The 7,408-nt window shown below is 37.2% G+C and overlaps 1 protein-coding gene across 1 annotated transcript in view; it reads left to right on the forward strand.

Moving 5' to 3' along the window:
• Positions 1 to 7,408, forward strand: part of Hecw1 (HECT, C2 and WW domain containing E3 ubiquitin protein ligase 1) — a 390,788-nt gene that overhangs the window by 330,665 nt on the left and 52,715 nt on the right.

The following is a 7,408-nucleotide window of genomic DNA, read 5'->3' on the forward strand; positions in this document are numbered from 1 at the left end:
GTGTGTGTGTGTGTGTGTGTGTGTGTGTGTGTGTGTGTGTGTGTGTGTGTCTTTCCACCAGCAGAAGGGAATTCATGGGCATTGTATTTGTGTCCTTTCTCTTTTGGTCTCTCTGAATTTCCTGATCAAAAGTGCACTCTCCAAATTGATTATTGACAAATTACTGCCTATTTTTATAATGCCCTAAGCTAGAAAGGGGTAACTTTTAAAAGCTTGAAAAGAATTTTTAAACATAATGTTTCAGGACTTATGAAAATGACAACAAACTCAAATTTCATTGCCCATAAGTAAAGTTTTACTGAAACCTGGTCATTTCTGAACATGTATGTATTTTCTATGGCAGCTTTTACACTACCACAGCTGAGATGTGCGCTGGTGACAGAAGCCATGTGGCCTACAAAGTCTAGACTATTTACTGCCTGGCTCTTTACAGAACAAGTTTGCATCTCCTGCTGTGAATCACTATTGAATTTCAAAGGCACTCTCCAGACATTTCAAAGGAAGGGGGCACTTCCTGAAACAGTCACCTAATGTCTTAGAATTCTGGTAACATATTTACTGGGGACCATTGTTACTTCTCCCCAGAGGGTTTTCTTTCACCAGATGAATTTGTTCCCCCTATGAGCTCTTTATGTATAAAAGAATGAACTTACTCATGATACAAAAATTCTTGTAGGTGTTTGCTATTACAAATGAGAAAGTATATGTTGAGCTGTTCAGTGAAAAATAGGTATTTCCTGGAGTCATCAAAATAGTTGTCTTAGGTCAAATGTGTACACACAAACTGATCTGAATGTGGGAGCATTTCTCCCCTTTCATTTGGCTTCCATTATCATATTGTATGTTTCTATGATAAACCCAAATTTCTTTTTGTAACTTTAAAAGTGAAAGAGGTTTGTTCAAAAAATCTAGAACTGGTATTTTGAAGTCAGCAGGGAATTTCAGAACAGATAACAAAATTTAGCACCATTCTCTATGTTTTAAAAGGACTGTCTCACTCAGAATTTTTTGCCCTAGTTCTTGATGACCATAATGTCTTTTAGTTGGTTCCTCCAAGTTGTATCATTCAGACTTACCTCTTAAGATAGTTTTGTTAGTTGCTAAAATCTGTTTTTAAGATTGTTTCCACTTCCTCTACCTACCAATGACACTCTGAAGGAAACGTCCAAAGCATGCTACCTCTATTAGTGAGCTTTCCCGTTGTCAGGACGCAATATCCAACACTCATAACTTAAAGGAGAAGAGGTTTAATTTGACTCATATTTTAAGGGAATTCAGTCTGTGGTTAGCTGGCTCCAAGGCAGGATTATCATGATGGAAGGATGTGATAGAGCAAAGACGTTTAGTTCCTGGCAGAAGTGAAGCAGAACAGGGAAACAGTGCAGAGAGGAAGGCACAAGAGGTCATATGTAGACCCAAAATCACTCCTCCATGATCCACCCACCCAATCTATAAGTTGCTTTATTAATCCCCTGGTCAGACGTCAAGCCAATCCAGTTGATAGTCCACCTACTTTGCCACATTTTGACGTACAACATAGTAGAGACACCATTGTTTGTGAGAGAAAAGGACCAGTAGTTTTGTTAAAACCAACATTGGGACAAATATTTCTGGTGTGCACAGGGAATCTACTCTTAGGAAACAGAGCCTCCCACTTGGAAGTCTTGGTCTGCACGGTGATCTACCATATTGTTGGAGAGATGTCTGCTACTGCATTCACACTTTAAGCTACAACTTTGGTCAAAGAGCCAGAATTTAACACCAGTATATTAGAGAGATATCATAGTTCAAAAAGAAAAATAAAAGGGAGAATGAAGAGGTATTTGTTAAATCATAATTACTTGGCTAACTTTGATAAAAACAATGAACTTTCCTGATAAAGACATTACCATAAATCCAAATAATCTTCCAGTTCATTTGTTAATGTACTTAAATTTTATTCTCCAGCTTTCACCACAAAGTCCTAGATTACATAATTCAGCTATTTTGGTGATAAATTTTGCAGTTCCCACCCATTTTATTATTTTTTTATGTCATAGGTACATTTTAGATATACATAATGATAACATTCATCATAGGGAATTTGTAGTTGTATATGACATATCTTGCTTCTTCTTTATTTCCCATTTCCCACCCCTCCCATCAACCATTCTTCCCTTCCTTATTATAAAAGCTTTGTTTCTATTTCTTCTTTCTATCCTCTTTTTTTTCTTATCTCTTCCACACCCCACCCCCATGTTTCCCTTCTCATTTGAACATGCTTTTCCCATGTCCCAATATCTATTGTACATTTTGGTCCTTATTTACACTTTTGGTTTCTCACACCAGAAAAACAATACAATATTTTAAGCATTTGTGTCCAATTTATTTCACTTAAGAGTATGGTCTCAAGGTGCATCCAGTTAGCTAAACCCACATCTTCTTTCTCCATTCATTGGTTGATGGGCATTTGGCTGTTTCCAAGATTTAGCTATTAAAAACTGTACCACCATAAACATGGGTGTGCATATATCACTGTGGTATGATGCTTTTAATTCTTTTGGGAAGACCCCAAGAAAGGAAATAGCTGGGTCAAGTGGAAACTCTAGTTTTAGTTTTTTGAAGAATTTCCACACAGATTGTATCAGTCTGCACTCCCACCAACAGTGGAGAAGGGTTCCTTTTTCTCCACAGCCCCACCAGCATTTGTTATTGGTTGATTTCTTGATAGCAGCCATTCATTCTGGAGTGATATGGAGTGAGATTTCAGTGTTGTTTTAATTCTCATCTCTTGAATGATGAATGATGTTGAACATTTTTTCATGTATTTAATTGCCATTTCTATTTCTTCATCTGAAAATGTCTGTTCATTTCAGATGCCCATTTCTGGAGTTGGGTTTTTACATTTTTGGGGTCTCATTTCTTTGAGTTCTTTGTGTATTGTAGATATTAGTCCTTTGAGGAGCAGCTAGCAAAAATTTTTTGGCACACTATGGATTGTTTCTTCACTCTTTTGGTGGTTTCTTTTGTTGTACAAAAGATTTTTAATAAGATGAGATTCCAGGCCAGGGATTTAGCTCAGTGGTTCTGCTGCCTGCCTCACAAGTGCAAGGTCCCCAGTTTGATGCTTGATACCAAAAAGACAAAAAATAAGATGGGATTCCTGTTATTGATTCTTTGTGATATTTCCTGTGTGACTGAAGTTTTGTTCATGATGTCTTTGCCAACACCTATGTCCTCAAGACTTCTTCCTGCTCTATCTTCCAACAGATTTAGTGTTTCTGTTTTAATATTTAGATCTGTGATCCATTTTGATTTTAGTTTACTGCAGGGTGAAAACTGTGAATCTAGTTTTAATCTTTGGCATGTCAGTTTTTCCAGCATCATTTGTATAAGAGGCTTTCTTCCAGTGAAAGTGTTTGACCCCTTTGTCAAAGATAAGGTGGTTGAGTGTGTTTAGAGTAGTTACTGCATCTTAGAAGCTGCTCCATTTATCCTTGGGCCTGTGTTTTTGGCAGTACTGTGCTACTTTGTATCACAGAGGCTTTGTCGTATAACTTCAAGTCACAGATTGTTATGTCCCCTGCCTTGCCTTTGTTGCCAGAATTGCTTTTGCTATTCCAGGTCTCTTCAAGTTCCAGATGAATTTTAGGATTGTTTTTTCTAATTCTGTGAGGTATGATATTGGTATTTTGATCAGGATTGCACTAAATCTGTATAAGACTTTTAAAATATGGTCATTTTCACTATATTGCTTCATTTTACCCAAGAACAAAGGTTATCTTTTCGTTTTATGATATCCTCCTCCATCTCCTTTTTCAGAATAGTGTAGTTTTCAATGTAAAGGTCTTTTACTTCCTTCATTAGATTAATACCTAGGTATTTCATTTTTGGGATGCTATTGTGAAAGGTGTTATTTTCCTAATTTCTTTCTGAGAGTTTGTTATTTGTGTACAGGGATGCTATTGATTTTTGAGTGTTGACTTTGCTACTGAATTTGGTTATATATCTAGAAGTCTTTTGTGGAGTTTTGAGGATTTTCACTATAGAGTATCTGTCATCCACAAATAGTGATAATTTAACTTCTTCCTTTCCTATTCTTGTTCCTTCTATTTTTTCTCTTGTCTAATTGCTCTGGCTAATATTTCCAGAACTATATTGAATAAGAGCTGCAACAGTGGACTTCCTTGAATTGTTCCTGACTTTAGAGTGAAAGCTTTCAGTTTGGTCCATTTGGTATGATGATGGCTGGTGGTTTGTTGTAGATGGCTTTTATCAGATTGACATAAAGACAGTCTATTCCAATTTTCTGTTGCCATGAATGGGTATTGGACTTTGTCAAATGATTTTTCTGCAGCTATTGAGATGAACATATGGTTTTGGTCCTTGGCTCTCCTTTTATGGTATATTACATTTATTGATTTGCATATGATGACCCATCTCTGCATCCCTGGGTGAATCCTACTTGGTCATGGTGTATAATCTTCAGGATGATTTGCTGCATTCTGTATTACAGTTTCTTATTGAGGATTTTTGCATCTGTGCTTATTCAGAAAATTAACCTGTAGTTCTCTTTTTTGGTTGAATTCTTGTCTGGTTTTGGTATTAGGGTAATGCTTGCTTCCAGAAATGAAGTATTACTTCCCTTGCAGTTTCATTAAAGCATTTGTGAAGTAGTGACATTAGGTCTTCTCTAAATTTCTTGGAGAATTCATCAGTGAATCCATCAGGACCTGGGCTTTTCTTTGTTAGTAGGTTTTTAATTGCATCTTCAATTTCATTGACTGATACTGATTTATTTAGAATTTTTATATCTTCTTGATTTGGCTTGATTGGTAATTCGTATGTATCCAAGAATCAGTATTTTCCGTCTTATTAGAGTACAGGTTCTCAAAGTAGATACTGATGATCTCGATTTCTACAGGATCTGTTGTGGCTTCACAGTTTTCATTCCTACTTGCATAGATTTGAGTCTTTTCTTTCCTTTTTTGATAAGGTTGTTAAGGGTTTGTCAGTTTTATTTACAGATCTAACTCTGACTCATTGATGCTTTATATTGTTTTATTATTCTCCATTTATATTAATCTCTGTCCTGATCTTTATGATTTCCTTCCTCTTATGAGCTGTGGGCTTAATTTGCTCTTCTTTTTCTAGAGGCTTGAGGTTCAACACTAGGTTTCTTACTTGGGCTCACTCTGTTTCTATATGGGAATTTACCACTGTAAATTTCCCTCAGAGTCTGCTTTCATTGCTTCCTATAAGTTCTGGTATCTTGTATTGGCATTATTATTTAATAGTAAAAACTCTCTAATTTCTTTTTTTATTTCCTCTGTGATCCATTGGTTGTTCAGGAGGGTGTTATTTATTTTCCATGTGTTTATGAAGGTTTTGTGGTTTCTTTTACCATTGATTTCCAATTTCATTGCACTATGATAATATGATATGGTCTGGTGGTAAGCATGGGATAATTGCAGTTTTTCTGCACTTAAGCATGTTCTGTGAGCTAGTATGTGGTCTGCTTTGTAGAACATCTCATGTGCAACTTAGATTATGTGTATTCTGGTGTTGTATGGTGAAACACTGTAGGCATCTACTAAGTCCATTTGTTCAAATGTTTGATTCAATCCTGATAGTTCTTGGTTGATTTTTTTTTTTTGTCTAGTTGATCCATCTATTTGTGACAGTGGGGTATTGAGATCCCCCATGACAAATGTATTAGTATTGTTTTTTATTTTTGATGTATGTTTATTTGTTTTCTATAGTTGGATTGCTGATATTTGGTGCACATATATTTATGAATGTTATCTCTTCCTCTTGGATTGTTCCATGTATAAGAATGTAGTAACCTTCTTTGTCTCTCTGGATTAGTGTTGACTTTAAATCCACTTTGTCTGCAAATAGAATAGCTACCTCTGTTTTTTTTTTTCTGTGTTCCTGTCACATGAAGCTTTATTTTCCATCCATAGACTTTGAGTTTATGATTTCTTTTTAAATTAAATGTTTCTTGTGTGAAGCATACTGTTGGATCTTGCTTCTTTATCCATTCTGCCAGTCTGTTTCTTTTGGTTGGTAAATTGAGACCATTACATTGATGGTTATAACTCATATATATTGAGTTTCCCCAGTACTGTCCATTTTATTTATATCCTCTGGAAGAGCCCCACCACTAGGAAGCCTTCCTATCTTCTTTATGCACCTCTGCAGTCAGGCATTGTTATAGTTTAGATCTATCGCATCCCCCAAAAGGCTCAAATGTATAGAGGTGGGAGGTTTGGGGAAGGTAAATGGATTTTAGGGCTCTGTACTCATCAAGGGATTAATCCATAATTGAACGTGCTGTTGGAAGGTGCAGTCTCTTCAGAAGAGGCGGCTCGGTGGGACCTGACCTGGAAGGGTGCATCTCCCTCCCTGGCTCCTTCTCTCTCAGTTTTTGCACCACTGTGACATGAGCAGCTTTCCTCTGCTAGACTCTTCTTCCATGCCATTTATGCCTTAGAGCCAGCTAACTAGGAACTGAATCCTCTGAAAACTGTGAGTGAAGATAAACCTCTGTTCTTTAAGTTGTGGGTACTGGATATTTTGTCCCAGCAAGAACATGACTAAGACAGATACTCTTAAGGAAATTCATTTGAGTTGGCAGATAATTAACTGTAAGTTATTAGTCAACTGTTACTTCACATGGACCTTGAGCACCCAAAGGAAAATCCTAATATATTTTTGTGGGGCTTCTCTACTACTATTTCAGAATTTCCACTTGCCTCAACTCTCCAAGCTCCAGCATCCCCTCTTCTTTCCTAGCAAATTGCATTCCTGTTTACTTCACTGAGAAAATCAGTCATCCAACAGAACCTTTCTCAAATACCTGCAAGACTACCAGACCTGAACCCATCTCATCTTCCTCAGTGCCTTCCTGTCCATGACAGGAAGAGTTTTCACCAAGATCATGAGGCCCTGTGGTCACCTGCTCTCCTGCACAGTTCTTGGCCCTCCCTTTGATCTCAGTACCTCTTAATATTACTGACTGCTGTCCCCTCAAGTCACCTGTTCATGTAGCTTCCGTGACCTCACTCTAGGCATGACATCTGCTCTGGTGACTGTTGCAGCCTTTCCCTCCTCTTCCTGTGACCCTCAGGGCTCACTCCCAGGATTTTGTTTTTTGTTTTGTTTTGTTCTGTACTCCTGCAAACTATGTGTCTGCAATCAGCCAAAGAGCAAACTCATGATCTTCCTCCACATATTGATTATTTCTGCTCTCTTTCTTCTTTTTTTTTTAATCTTTTTTATTGAGGTTATTGGTACAATCCACGTATACAAATACAGGTAGATTCATCATTGGGATTCTGTACCTTTACATAATAGGTCTTGATTCTCATTTTTCCCCTTGTCCCTGCCCTCCCTTCACCCCCTCCTCCCCTCCCCATTTACAAAC

The sequence above is a fragment of the Fukomys damarensis genome, unplaced genomic scaffold (genome assembly GCF_012274545.1).
Source record: "Fukomys damarensis isolate Sample0158 unplaced genomic scaffold, DMR_v1.0_HiC HiC_scaffold_17, whole genome shotgun sequence".
In the NCBI taxonomy this organism is placed as follows: domain Eukaryota; kingdom Metazoa; phylum Chordata; class Mammalia; order Rodentia; family Bathyergidae; genus Fukomys; species Fukomys damarensis.